We start from the raw sequence: 14,383 nt of genomic DNA on the forward strand, positions 1-14,383 counted from the left end.
ACAAATCCTGTCCAGGTGGATCATTCTCTGCATTTGAGAATGCTATGATCTGGCTGGTAAAGATATGCCTGAGGGCTCTCAGAGCTCATTCTACCAGGGGAGTGGCTGTCGTCCTTTCCCTGCAGGAGCGAGTCCCAGTCCTGGATATTTGCAACATGGGCATCATTGCACACGTTTTCTAAGCATTACCACTTGTATTCCCTTGCGTGCCAGGATGCCAGTTTTGGTATGCTTGTCCTCCAGATTTTTCTGGTTTAGGTGGTTTTCTTGCTTCCTCCCTCCTCCAGGTTTACGTACTGCTTTGGGAGTTTCTCATAGATGAGGAATTCGTGGGAAGACCGAAACCAATTACTTATATCTCTGTAATGTGCTGATGGATGTTCCGACAAACTGATTAAATCATCGCCTTCCGTAGCTGCCCCTCTTTACAGGAAGCCAGTACACCATCGGTTCTACGGTCCCTCAGCTTCAGAGTGCTATGGAAAAGGGTGGAACTGAGGTCACAGGATGCAGCGCTGCTTTATATACTCACCCCAATGTCATGTCTGATGCGGGGCGCATAGAGGCATCGGACGGAACCGTCTCAAAGCTGCGCTGCGCACCCTAGTGGCAGAAATGTTTCAGAAGAACAGCTGCACTGGGCTAGCAATATCATAGATGAGGAATCCATGGAAGGAACATACAGAGAAGGAAGTACATTTGTTCTTCTGTGTACGAAGTAAGAATATTAGACCAAAGCCTACAGGTTTCTTATGTGTTGTCTGAATTTGGTTACGATGTAAAACTTCATTTTGTACAATTCAGTCGATGAGCATCTACTATTTTACAGCAACAAACAAATTCAAACTTTTTAAAATGCCTACATTATTTTTATGACTCTGTGGCTTTGATAGCTGGAAGGATCTGCCACAGAGGGTGCTGGAGTTGAGCTCAATGTTTCTCCACTCAGTGCCTCTATGCACCAGACACAATTTCAGGGCCAGTATACAAAGAGCTGGCGCCCCCCAGGACTTCTGTTCTGCCTTTTTCTCTAGTACTCAGCAGCTGAGGGATTTAAGAACAGATAAGGTGTACAAAGTATCCGACAGAGGAGCAGGTGGGATGGGCGATGAGGAATCTGTGAGCGGAACATCCATCAGAAAGAAAATTATTGAGAGGTAGTTTGTTCTTCTAATGGATTCCTTTTCACCATAGATTCCTCATCTATGATTGACTTTCAAAACAGTACACAGATCTGGAGGAGGGAGGAAAGCAAGAGGACACTACATAGATCAGAAAACACTGGAGGACCACTCTACCGTCCTGCCCTGATGGGGAATCCAAGAAGTAATGTTTGGCAAACATGTGCAGCGAGGCCCATGTGGCTGCTTGGCAAATTAATGTCCAAGCCTGGCCCACTCCCTCTGCAGGGTATCAAGGCCACTGGTAGAATGAGCCCCAAGACCCTCAAGTACATCCTTCCCAGCCAGATCGGAGCATTCTGAGATGCAGAGGGTGATTCACCTTGACAGGGTCTATTTTGTTTTAGCCATGCCAGCACAGGCACCAGCATAACCCACAAAAAGCTGGTAATCTTTCCAGATATCCCTCATCCGGGGAGTAGTAGTAGTGGAGGACTTATGGGCACAACCAATGGAATCGCTCCTCTGCCCTTGAAGGGTGAGGCAGAGGAAACACATATTAAGATTCTGAGAGAGATGGAGGTCTTAGATGACCGTATGAAGGAATTAATGTCTTACTCTAAAAGTAACATATCCTTGGAAAATACCAAATATTTAGTTTTAACAGAACACCAGGAGCTCATTCATGTGGAAGTGATGGCTACCAGTAAAATGTGAGCAACCTTAACGAACACGAATACAGGGGCTGAAATGGAGCTCCTATTAGGAATATTTACACTAAATTCAAATCATGAACATGAGTAGGAATAGGAACAGCAAACTGGCTGCACAAGCGCCGCAATAAAACGTATAACAGTGGGAATTGAAAAAAGATCCTTACTCAGCAGTCCTTTTAAATTTTTAAATACAGATGGTGACTAGGTACCCTTTACAGCACCAATTTCTTGGACCCTCAGAGCCAGTGAAAGTAGAACATCCAGAACAGAGGAGGTAGGGTAGGTGAAAGGATCCAGATCCCTCTCGATACAAAGCTGAGAATTAGCTCAACCTGCAGCCATAAATGCATTTAGTGGCTGGGCTCCGAGCTGAAAGGGTATATCAAGGAGGCCATCCGACAAATCCCAATTCTTTTTTCTCAGCCTCCAAGCATGAAGGAAGAGACTGCTAAGGATTGGATGGAGGACCCACCCTTCTGACTGGGTGGGAATTTCCACAGTCAATGGGAAGTGCTGTGGAGGTCAAATGGACATGTCCCGAAGCTCCGGGTACCACAATCTCAATGCCCCAGTTTGAGGCAATCAAAGTCAGCATGGACCTGGATAGTTGCAGTCTCCTGAGGACTAACAGACAGACAGGGATCGGAGGGAATGCATACAGGAGACTGAAGTTCAATTTGACTGTAAATGCATCCAATGAGCTCCTAGCCAAGGAAACTGCCTGTAGTAGAACTGTTCACACTGGAAGCAAATAGGTCTACTTGACCAGTCCCCCAAAAGATTGCCTCCAGAATTTCCAGGCAGAGCTCCTATTCGTGGAAGGTTGAAGTCCGTCAGCTGAAAATTACATTACATTACATGATATTTATATAGCGCCCTATTGGCCTGTAGGCATGAAGGCGCTAACGGAAGGACAAGACATACAACAGCTGTGCCAACCTGTTTACGTAGATAATCTGGGAGTTGGTTCCACAAAATAGGCGCTTTAAAAGCGAAAGCCCTGTTCTCAGCCATAGAGGTTCTTGGTCTAAGTTGCTCCAGAAAATTATGAGAACCAAACCTTAACGATCTGGTATTTCCTTTATCGTTAATGTAACACTGAAAATATGGAGGCATCATTTGCATTCTACACTTAAAGGTTATAACCAGAGTTCTGAACTTAATTCTAGACTCAACTGGAAGCCAATGAAGCCCTCGCCTGGCTGCCGATATATGTTTGCGCCTTGATAGCCCCACTACAACTCTCACTTCCCAATTCTGAACCAATTGTAATTTCTGTAAGACCAGCTTGCAGGTACCTAGCAGTAGGCTACAGCAGTAGCCCAGCTTGGCTCCTACAATCGCTCTTGCGATGGTTTCTGCACTTTTCTGTAATATGAGTGGCCTCAAGTGTGACAGTAATTTAACATAATAAACTGAGGAGGACACAACAGAGTTCACATGTGCTTTCATATTGAGTGACTGATCAAGGATAACTCCCAATATTTTAGTGTTTGGAAGTGGGCTTATGATACTGTCCCCTAGCTTGAAAGAGCTATAGGAATCATTCAGAGCATTCAGAGAATGTGGGGAGCTGACAATCATAAGCTCCGTCTTACCCCTATTTAGAGCAAGATAATTATTCAACATCCAGTTTTCAATCTGGCTAAAGACTCTGTTGACTTCAAGCTTCTCCTGTTCATGGGAGCCAGTTAAGAGAACCACACATTGGGTATCACTGCGTAGTTAGAAAAAATTACGCCCGCCTGCTCCAGCATATAGAAGAAAGGTGCCATGAAAAGATTGTAATTACACGGTGAAGTGCTAGCCCCCTGTGGGACTCCATAGAGTACCAGGATTGAATCTTCTTCTGCTGTTTCTGACCAGACACTACTGTGTCTGTGTTCTAAGAAGGAAGCAATCCAGGAAGCAGCCTGATCAGAAAAATTAGCCACTTCATTGAGCCTCGTGTTCAATATGGAATGTTCAATTAAATCAAAGGCTGCAGATTGATCCAATGATATGATCAGTGAGAGCCCGCTCTTATCCATCTGTGTTAGTAACCTGGACCTAAGCTCCAAAAGAGAACTCTCAGTTCCAAAACGTTTTCTAAATCCCAATTGATGAGAATGCAGGATAGGATACTGGTTCAGATGGACAGCGATCTGATGATACGCCACCCTATCAAGGATTTTTAAAAGGAAATGAGTATTCCTTGGCAACACTGGTTTCTTGATAATTGGAGTAACCTTAGTTTGTTTTAATTCCATTGACACTTTCCCCTCCGTAAGTGAGGCATTAAACAAAGGTGCAGACTGCTTTTACTAAGGATGGAGCACGGGATTTAATTATCATATATGCACAAGCATCTCTTCTGCACTGTGATGATTTCATCTGTCCTATGATTTTTTTCTAGATCCAGTTCACTTATTGGGTGAAAGTTAAAAGCAAGGATATCTAGGTTCCTTTTAAAGACCCGGGGAGAAATAATATCCGAAGAGGCAGAATTCTGCTTCTTTTTTTCCAAGCATTGTTGATCGGATATTGTGCAACTTATTTTGCAGAACGTCTTGGATAAGTTGACACCAATCCTTGCCATTTGTTTCCACTAGGCCCAAATGAGCAGGCGTGATTTCCTGTTCCTTTAAAATTTTAAACAATTCTTTAGTGTCAGAATCAGTGTTACTTATACAAGTGTTATGAAAGTTTCTCTTCGCCTGAAGTATAGCATTTTTATAATCCATGACTGCATTTTTATATATGGTAAGTGAATCTGGATTGAATTCGCATTTCCAAACATAAAAAGCTTTCATCAATGCCGATTTTAGTTCTCAGTTCTTATGAGAACCAAATCTTTTCATCATTGTCGTCTTTGCGTATATTTTTCTGTTTTAATGGGGCTAATTTATGAGATATACTAAACAAATTATTAGATAGTGCTATAGCCATTTCTTGAACCATCAGGTCTTTTTCTGATGCAAAATGCAGTAGATTACCATGCAGTGGCTCAATATTAGCAATTGTTAATTGCTTTGTGTTACGAGATATTCTTCGATGTAGTTTGTGGTTCTTTTTAATTATAAAAGGTACCTTTATGGTGAAGTTGACAAAAAAGTGGTCCGACCATGGGCTCACCTAGTACTCACCTCGCTACAGATGGTGTTTAATACACAGAGCCAATCCAATGTGTGACCCAAAGCATGAGTTGGGGACATCACGTGTTGGGAGAAACCTAGATTGCTTAGTGACAGTTGTAAGTCAATAGCCCCCTGGTTATGAATAGAACCCAACCAATGAATAAAATCTCCCAGAATTATGTATTTTGAAGTGATTTGAAGCTGAGGTAAGAAGTAATTACTAATTTAAAACAAAATTGGTAGTGGCTTCTGCATTCATGCCAATTTTTATGTGAATGGAATCTATCCCCTCAATAGTGAGCCCAGCTGTTTCCCAGACTGTTAAGGCATCCTTTAGTATGAAGGCCATCCCACCTCCTCCCCCTTCCGCCCTATCTTTTCTGATCATAGTATAGCCATCTGGAATGGCTAAATTCAAGGAGGGAGCTGCAGCCTTAGTTCCCCATGTCCCTGTGAGAGCACAAAGATCCCGTTTTTGTCCACTATGATGTTCTCTCTCCAGCTAGATGGGCCCCTGTCAGAAACGTCACTGCCCAGAGGCCAGAACCACTTTTGCATTCCTTCTCTGCATAAAGGCAAGGACCCCACACACCACCCCATTTTTTGAGGTAATGCATGGCCACAGTGTTGTCTGTCAGTGCCAGTAAACTCTTGCCTCATATTGAGGTGAGGAAGGCAACCAGGGCCAGCCTGATCCCTCTCATGTCCAGTGAATTGATGTGTTCTCAACTCATAGTGGGAAACCAAAGTCTGCTCACCATCAGATCTGACAGGCGAGTGTCTGAGCCTTGCAAGGATGTATCCGTGACCACCGTCAGTTGGGGCCAGGAGTACCAAAGCAATATCCCTCTCAGTAGGTTGAACCGCAGTGACCAGCACATGAGGTCTTGAAAAACATGGTCAGAGTACTGCAAAAGGTTTGACAAGTTTCCCTGTAAGTGAAACCACTGACCTTGGCATAGTCACTAAACCTCCAGCACCACTAAAATGCAGGAAGCCACAAGACCCATAAAGCAAAGGAAAGTCGAGGCTGGAACCAGCTCCTAGGGCTGAAGAACATGAACCATCTAGAAAATGTTCTCCACTCTATCCTCAGGTTGGAAGGGGGGGACAGGAGGAGGCCCTGCCCAACCAAGTGTCCAATACTGCACCAATAAATGGATCTTCTTAAGGTTCAGGGAGATGCCCAAACTGTACAACACTGCTCTTGGGGTACAGATGTGCAGACGCCTGGTCTGTGGAGTTAGCTTGGATGAGCCAATATTACCCATTTAGGGGAGCTTGGATGAGCCAGTCTACCCATGAAGGGGAAGATATGGATGCGTTCCCTCCTTAGGCGACCAATGTTAGCAGCTTAGTGAACACCCTAGGTATTGAAGTAAGACTGAATGGCAAGGCCTTGAATTGGGAGTGGGAAGGTCCCATCACAAACCTCAGATACCTTCCTGTGCTTGAGAGCGATCGGCATATTGAAGTAGATCCAAAGACACCATCCATTACTGAAGATTGAGGACCTGAAGGATCTGGGCCAGTGGTACCATCGTGAACTTGACCTTGCTTAGGTACAAGTTCAATAGCCTCAGTGGAAGACCAAAGTCTGCTCACCATCAGATCTGACAGGTGAGTGCCGGAGCCTTCTAAGGGTGCATCCGTGACCACAGTCAATGCAATGTCCGTCTCAGTACGTTGAATCGCAGTGACCACCAAATGAGTTCTTGAAAAACATGGTCAGAGTACTTCAAAAGGTCTGACATGTTTCCCTGTAAGTGAAACCACTGACATCGGCATAGCCACTAAAGCGACCATTTGCGCAACTGAACCCCGAGCACCACTAAAATGCAGACAGTCAGAAGACACAGTAAGCGAAGGACGCAAATCTTTCTTTGGAACAAGAAAATAATGTTTGCTGGCTAGATACCCCGGAAGCCTGAGGCACAAAAGATTGTGCACAAAACCACGACATGCTGTGCGCCAGGCTGCCAGGGTTGCAGTATCTAGACTGCGGGAAAGAGGCGGCTGAAGTCTGCAGTAGTTAAGTGGGGGAGTGGGAAGAGGAGGGTGGAGGATGCCACACAGTGATGGGAGATTAAGGGGGGAACCCTGAAAGGGAACAGGAGAGAGCCAGTTACAAAAGGCTGAACCTGTGGAATGTAGCCTTTTTTTCTGGAATCCGCAGGTTCAGACTTTAAACCCAAAAATAAAAAATGCTAGCCATTGCCTCGTTCTGAGAGGGTCACATGTTCTATGGCACACTTCATGAGAACCTGACAAACCTCTTCCAACAGGAGAGAGTCTGGAGGCAAAGAGGTTGGTAGTTGAATGGTCTGGAGGGCATTGAAGAAGGGGGAGGCAAAAACCCTCAATCACGACCAACAAGGACCAAACATCAGATGTGGTATGATGCCACTCCTTGCTGAACATGGATAACCCACCTACCCCTATTTCACTGGAGAACATTGTTTGAAGTCCTCTTCACCAAGGCTTTGTACCTAGTGCTGCAGAGGGCCTTGCTGGAGCGGTAAGCTCCATGCTCTCATCACTGGCTGGTGGGGACTGCATAGCTGCTGCTTGCCAGAGGACTCCCGTCCCATGCCATGATGGGCATAAGAGGGAAATGGTTGGAAAAAACCCTTCTTCTTGCAGCAGGAGCCAACAGCTGTTGGTCAGCCAAGCCCACGGTTTTCGAGGTGGCTTCAGATGACAAACATTTGAAGCAAGTCATCCGACTTGGCTCCAAAGAGATTGTGCTTAGCATGTCCAGGAGCTTTGCATGAATGTCTGGATCAAATCACGAGGCCCTCATCCAGGCCCGTTTTCTAAGGATGTATTGGCCATGTTGTGTACCACACAGTCAGTCATATAATAACATGACTGTAGGATTTGGTGCACCGCCGCCTCTCTGCCATCCTATACAAGGGTGTTGAAGGGAGATTCTTAGCCACCTCAGATACCGCAGTCCATGGGCCAAAAGAAAATTTGGCCAAGACACATGATGCATTAACCACCCTCAATGAGAGGCTGCTGAGGTAAAAAGTTTGCGCCCACATGTATCCCACCTCTTGCTCTCCCCTGTTAGGAGGGTGAGGGTGTCGTAAGACTAGCTCTTGTGGCCTACACTACCAAGCTCTCCAGGGAGGCAGATCCAAGGGTGCAGGACAGTGTTTCTAGGCATGTCTTGGTCCACTGGAGGGGCAGAGTCGGGCCTATAATATTGGGGTTCCTCTGTCAGGTTTAAAGGCAGCAAGGTCTATCTATGAGGGCCCTCATCCAGAATGTCAGTCAATTCAAACGGAACCTTTGGACTGGTGGTTGCCGACAAGCCCAGTGAATCCATCACTTGGGCCATCATCTTCATGAGTCTTTCTCTGGGTAGCAAGCATGTCCAACTTCAGGGAGGCTTTAAGGTTTGTGGCCTCCCTGCAAGTTGGAAGGCAGGTCCATCAAATCCTCTCCCTCGCTGCAGATCGCCTATGAGAAATCGCTCACCTTGGTCTGAGCCTTATTGGTTTTAATTCAAATGGGATGGGTTCACGGTCTTCGTCAAAGACTTCAGACATATTTGACATGAAGTTGCCTATTGAAAGCAGGACATATTCCTGAGTAGCTTCAGTGTCAGTGGCACCGAACGTTGCCAATGGCATCGAAGGAAGGGGGGCTCGTAATGGGAGCTTGACTTGACGCTGAAGGCAGAGCAGTATGGCACCGGTCTGGATGTGAATCGTTTTGAGCCGGGGCCGAGCATGTAAGGGTTGCGACGGGTCCTTTGGGACTAGGGACGTGAGCCTGCTATGTTTCAACACCCCTTAGGGGCAGAGTAAATGGGATCCATCTGTAGGGGGCAGGAAACCCCCAGAGAGGAATTAAGACAAGATCTCTCCTTCCAAACACTAACACCTTTAGAGGGTATATAGGGACTAAGGTGTATGTAAACCCAATGGCCCTTCTAATGGCTTACATGGCGTCTCACCCACATTATACTCCATTCTTAACGGGAAGCCACAGAAAAGCTGCCTTCTGGAGGCACGTCAGTGAAAGGACCAAGCAAATCAGAGGATCCTCAAAGCATGCAGAATTCAAGGAGGCCACACGCGCACAGTGGGTGTGGCCGGCAGGCGAGCACGAACACCAGATGAGGCATCGCAGGCCGTGGTACGCACCTGGTGAATGCAGTGGGGCCTCGCAGACGGATGACTGGAGAGCAAGAATGGATGGGAAAAGAGGAGTCAACAACTGATGCAGACCAAGCAGCATAAACGGCGTTGTGGAAAGCGGAGAACCACACATATAGCACCAGACTCCCAAGGAGCACCGTCCATCACAAACAGGCACACAGTGGCTCCAATGGACTGGGAGGTGGACAGTAAGGCAAGATAAACAGAGAAAAGCTCTGCAGTGGGGAGAGACTGATACGCTCCATAGTAAGGAGTGTGTGTGAGAAAAGCCCCGGAGCGGGGACAGACCCGAGACACCACAGAGTGGGGAGAGAGAGAGAGACAAGCCCCGGAGTACGGGAAGTATATAGGAACCAAGAGTACAATGGGAGAATGAGAGAAGCACCAGTGTGTGGAGAGAACCAAGAAACCCCAGAGTGGAGATGAGACAAAAAAGGAGAACACAAGAGTGGGGAAAGGAGGAAGAACCTCCAGCAGAGTGGCAAGTGAAAAGGAGAGAGAGAAGCCCCAGAGTGGGGAGAAACAGACTGATTTGAGATAAAAACTAAAAACCTTGCAGTTCAAGTAGGCAAGGGCCTATGCTAAAGAAACACTAAAGAGACACATGGGTGGGGGTCAAAAGTCAGCAGCCACCCCACATTCGACCAATAGCCTAAAGAATGTCTCAGTGGTTTTATATTTTCTCTTTTAGAAGTAGGGAAAGAAACTAGGTTAGAATAGGATTCGGGACAGAGGACTGCATTTCTGTTTAGCCATGTTGTAATCTAGATGAGCACCTCTTTTGACTAAGGAACTGAGGTCATAAGACGCAGCGGTTACTTGTATACTGGCCCGACACTCTGTCCGGTGTGGGGAACATAGAGGCGCAGAGCAGATGTGGAGCCACACTGTGCCACTTGATGGTGAAAAGGTTTCCAAAGGCACCTGGCTCCGGAGACAGAATATTGTCATAGATGAGGAATTTGTGGGAGGAAGGAATCCAGTTTCCCAGTTTGATCTCCTTTGGTCGACCAATGCTCTCTTATCTGATGTTTATTTTAGGGGAAATGCCCAGCCAAAATATTATTTCACAGTCGTCACTTGCATCTGTAAGACTTGACTTCTCCAGACGTTGGTGAATATTTTATGGCTCACTCAATTTGTAGCATGAATGCTTTCCCTAAGCTGTGTCTGTGACCTTTCTGCAAGTCTGTCCCAGAACTGGTGATTGGAACCACTGCCTAGCCGTACTTATTCAGAAACACCATCACCAGCCACTGCATCTGTGACCCCTGGACCTACATCGACAGGACCAACAGCAAAAATAATTGAAATCAGCGACTGAGTAGACCACTCTGAAAATAGGACGAAGGGATGTTTTTCCTGCACACCTCATGCCAGAGGGATTGGATGTGCACAAAGGGCATTCCCCAAACTCTCTTGCTTAGCTGTGATTAATGGAGTTCTAGGCAAGGTCACCCCCACCCCCGTCCCGGGTAACCCCCAAAGTGATGGAATTGAGTGTGTAACCCTAAAATACCAAATCCAAAGGTGCTTTAAAGCTAAATCTTTTTATAAACCTGTTGGCTTTGCTAAGGCTTGTGCAGGGCAAGGGACTTCCCACCCCGTCTCAGGTACCGACCTAGAACTTTTGACTCTGTTGAGGCACTAGATCTACCTAGCTGATAGGGAAGGACTGCTAAAAGGTATCTGGCTGCCTTATATTTATAAGGCAAGGTATATGGTTTGTGTTTTAATGCATTGTTCTTTTCACTTTACTTGCTATGGTTTATTTTTGATTGAACTACTTTCACTCTGTTTTAGTGAAAAGTTTGGGAAATCTCACTTTGAGATTAACAACAGTGTACACAAGCGTGTTGATCGATATATGGTTTACTTACGGTGTACCCGCTTTGTATTTCAAGGACCAAAATGTGGTATATTTTGTGCTTTTCTATGGTTCTATGTGTGAAGTCTGCCTTGTTGCTCAGTTCACATTATCTAGATTGAGTTTGGTTAGACTAAGTATCAGCAAACCGGTTCACTGACAAGGTTGTCCTCTCAGAACCTTCCCACAGGGTCGGTTCTGAACATATCATTTTACTTAAGTATGAGGAAAAAATGTCAGAGACCTGTGTTAAACTGGTATTATACGCACAACTATCACTGCAATTTTGTACAGCTACAGTCAGAGCATAATATTCGCTGTTGACACGTTATTTAGGTAGTGCTTTGACCAGAAGGCAGAAAAATGTGGAAGTGTCATGCTGTGTATCCTGGAAATTCTACACTGTAGATTTGATCTACTTTTATGATATTTATTTTTTACTAAACTTCTTTTATCAGATTTTCTTACAATGTGAGAGGAATCACACTTTGTATTTTTTTGTAGCAAAACAGTGGTAATATTGATCTTTTATTCTATTGCTTTCAAATGATGGCCTCTTCCTCACATTGATCTTGCTATGTATACCAAGGATGCATTTTATTTATTTTTTAGGGTTGTACTTTTTGCCATTTTTCAGGCAGAATGCATTCAATAAACTTAATGACAATAAGGAATCCAGGTAGTAATGGTTTGCAAATGTGTGCGTAGAAGCCAACTAAAGCAGGGAAATCCCTTTGCAAGGCAGAGATAGCAGGCAGGCCTCTATGATCAATGTGTCCACCATAACGTCCCGTAGTGGGAATTCCCTTAAGCACAAAAACTCCAACTTCCAATTGACAATGGAGGCATAAAAGTGTACATGAGGTGTCTCCCAAGAAGCAAAGATCTCATCCAGAACTTCTTCACACAGTCCTCACTTGTCGGAGGGCAACTAACTTAGAGCAGCTTCAACCTCCTTATCAACCCTGGCCAGATAGGTTGCCGACGTGGAGACCCTTACCAGATCACAGAACAACAGTCACATTGTTTCCCAGCAGCAACACAGTGACCCAACACACACGGCCTTGCTTGTTAAGGTTCTGAATAGCCACCATGTTGTCTGTTAGGAATATGGATGCACTTGGCCTGTACAGATGGAAGGAAAGCCACCAGGCCAGCTTGGTGGCCCGCATATCCAGTACGTTGATGTGTTCCATTGCTTCCGCAGAGTACCAAAGGTAGCCCACCAACAGGTGATCATCCTAGCCCTTCAAACAGGGTATGTGACTAAACTTTGGCCAAGGCAGTCAAAAAGTATCTCCCGTTAGGAAGTTGGCTCCAAAGACCCACCGGAGAGATTCTAGGATTCCAAAGTCAAGTCAGTAAAAGCCCTGTCAAGTTCCCCTGAAACGGATAAGACTAACTGCATTCCAACCACTGGGGCAACCTCGTGCAGGAGATCATGAGACCCAATAGGCAGAGAAAGGCAGACGCTGGAACTCTTGTCTGGGATTGGATATGCTGCTCCATCTGGATGATATTGGCAATCTGGTCCTCGCCAGAGCATGTGTCCAAAACCACCCTGATAAACTGGCGAGTCTCGGACAGTGTGACCTGGGACTTTTTGAAATTGAGGGAAAAGCTAAATCTGTGTAGCAGATGACAAGTGTGGTACAGGTGAGCAGATATTAGCTTTGGACAGCATGCACAATTGAGGTAGTCTTCCAGGTAGGGAAAGACATGAATTCATTCCCTCTTGAGATGAGCAGTTACCACCGTCTAGAGCTTGGTGAAAGCTCTGGGGGCTTAGAAACTGAAAGGCAGGTCTGCAATCTAGTGGTGAGTTTTAACCAACCACAAACCTCAGGTACTTTCTGTGCTTGGGATGGATCAGTACATGAAGATAGGCATCCTGTAGATCTGAGGGCACCAATAAGTCCTGAAGGTCCAGGGGCCGCAGAATATAGGCAAGGGTTACCATTCTGAACTTGGCATTGTGCCGGTACAAGTTCAACAGTTGTAGATAAAGGATGGGACACCTCCAGCAATACAAAGAAAAAAAAGAGACTGTCATGCCCTCCCTCACTCCAAGATGAACTCAAGTTAGATTGTGGCCTTCGCCAGGAGTTACAAGACTTCATCCAGCAGAAGGGAAGCTGGAGGAGAGAAGACCACAGAGGGGAGAGGCTGTTTGTTGGGGAGCAGCGTACGAAAGGGATGCAGAAGCCCTGGGAAACTAACTAAGTGCCAGGCATCAGAGGTGGTGTTCTATGTAAGGAAGGCATGGTATCAAACAGCAAGACAGACACATGTGATCACAGTTCACGGGTGTTTATTGAACTTCAAATGGGTTTCGAAAACACCCATTTAATCCTAAAATTTACAATGGGAGCAAGCTACGACCATCAAATAATAATAACGCAGTCCTAGTCGAGTCTGTCAAAATAAAAAGGCCTATACTAATAAACCTATTGCCAATCCTTACTTCTAAATACAAATATTGTGGGAAACAATGGTCCTCATTATGAGTCCGGCAGTAACCGTGCCGGAAAAACCGACAGGCTACCGCCAGACCCGTATTACCATTCTGCCTCCGTGATTCCCGGAATCACCAGGGCATTACGACCCCGGTGACCTGGGAATTCCGGAGGCGGAATTCTGTAAGTTCCCATTCCCATGGAGTCCCATAGGACTCCATGGGGATGGGGACAATGGATACACTGGTTGCGTCTATGACGGAGCTGGTGTTTCCATTTGCACCTGCAGACGGGTGGTGTAAATCCCGCCAGGTCAGACCTGGCGGGATTGACACCTCCCGCCTGCAGGACTCTTAATCAGACAGTTCGGAAACAACGGTGGCGGCGGTTTTACCGCCACCGCTCTTTCCTGACCTGTATGGGTCGTAATGAGGCCTAATGTTATTCAAAAGAAAAGTGTTCAAGAAATTATATGTCAGGATATTCAAGCCGTTGGCTTCCCATCCCCACGTTTTCAGCACGGGACAAGGCGGCATACTCGAGCTTAGCTTTCTCTCTGGCTTCTCTAGCACGAGGATGCAGTTCAAAACCTCAACATCAGGGCCTTCTGTGCCAAAGTCTCTTTGCCATTCAAAGTCTCTTATTTCAGAGGGCCTAATGCAACATGACAGAGTTCCTTTCTTCTTAGGATTTCACATATACAACTTCTCGGGTAATTTACTGTTCACCCCTCTGCCGGGCTCAGGTCCACTTTAGCAAAATATCTTCAATTGTCTCCCTCTAACGGGCTTGGACCAAATGTATCTATTTTCCAAACTTTCTCTACCTCATTAAAATCAAAGACTTTCGACTGTGCGCACGATTTTGCTTGACCGGTCGCATATCCACTTTGATTCACCACTACTTGTTCTCTTCTTGCTATAACCTTTTTCTCA

General features: G+C 45.8%; 1 protein-coding gene across 2 annotated transcripts in view; it reads right to left on the reverse strand.

Moving 5' to 3' along the window:
- Positions 1–14,383, reverse strand: part of RAB3GAP1 (RAB3 GTPase activating protein catalytic subunit 1) — a 1,600,561-nt gene that overhangs the window by 17,280 nt on the left and 1,568,898 nt on the right. The gene's annotated exons all lie outside the window — the stretch shown is intronic.

This window comes from Ambystoma mexicanum, chromosome 9 (genome assembly GCF_040938575.1).
Source record: "Ambystoma mexicanum isolate Mex_15411 chromosome 9, UKY_AmexF1_1, whole genome shotgun sequence".
In the NCBI taxonomy this organism is placed as follows: domain Eukaryota; kingdom Metazoa; phylum Chordata; class Amphibia; order Caudata; family Ambystomatidae; genus Ambystoma; species Ambystoma mexicanum.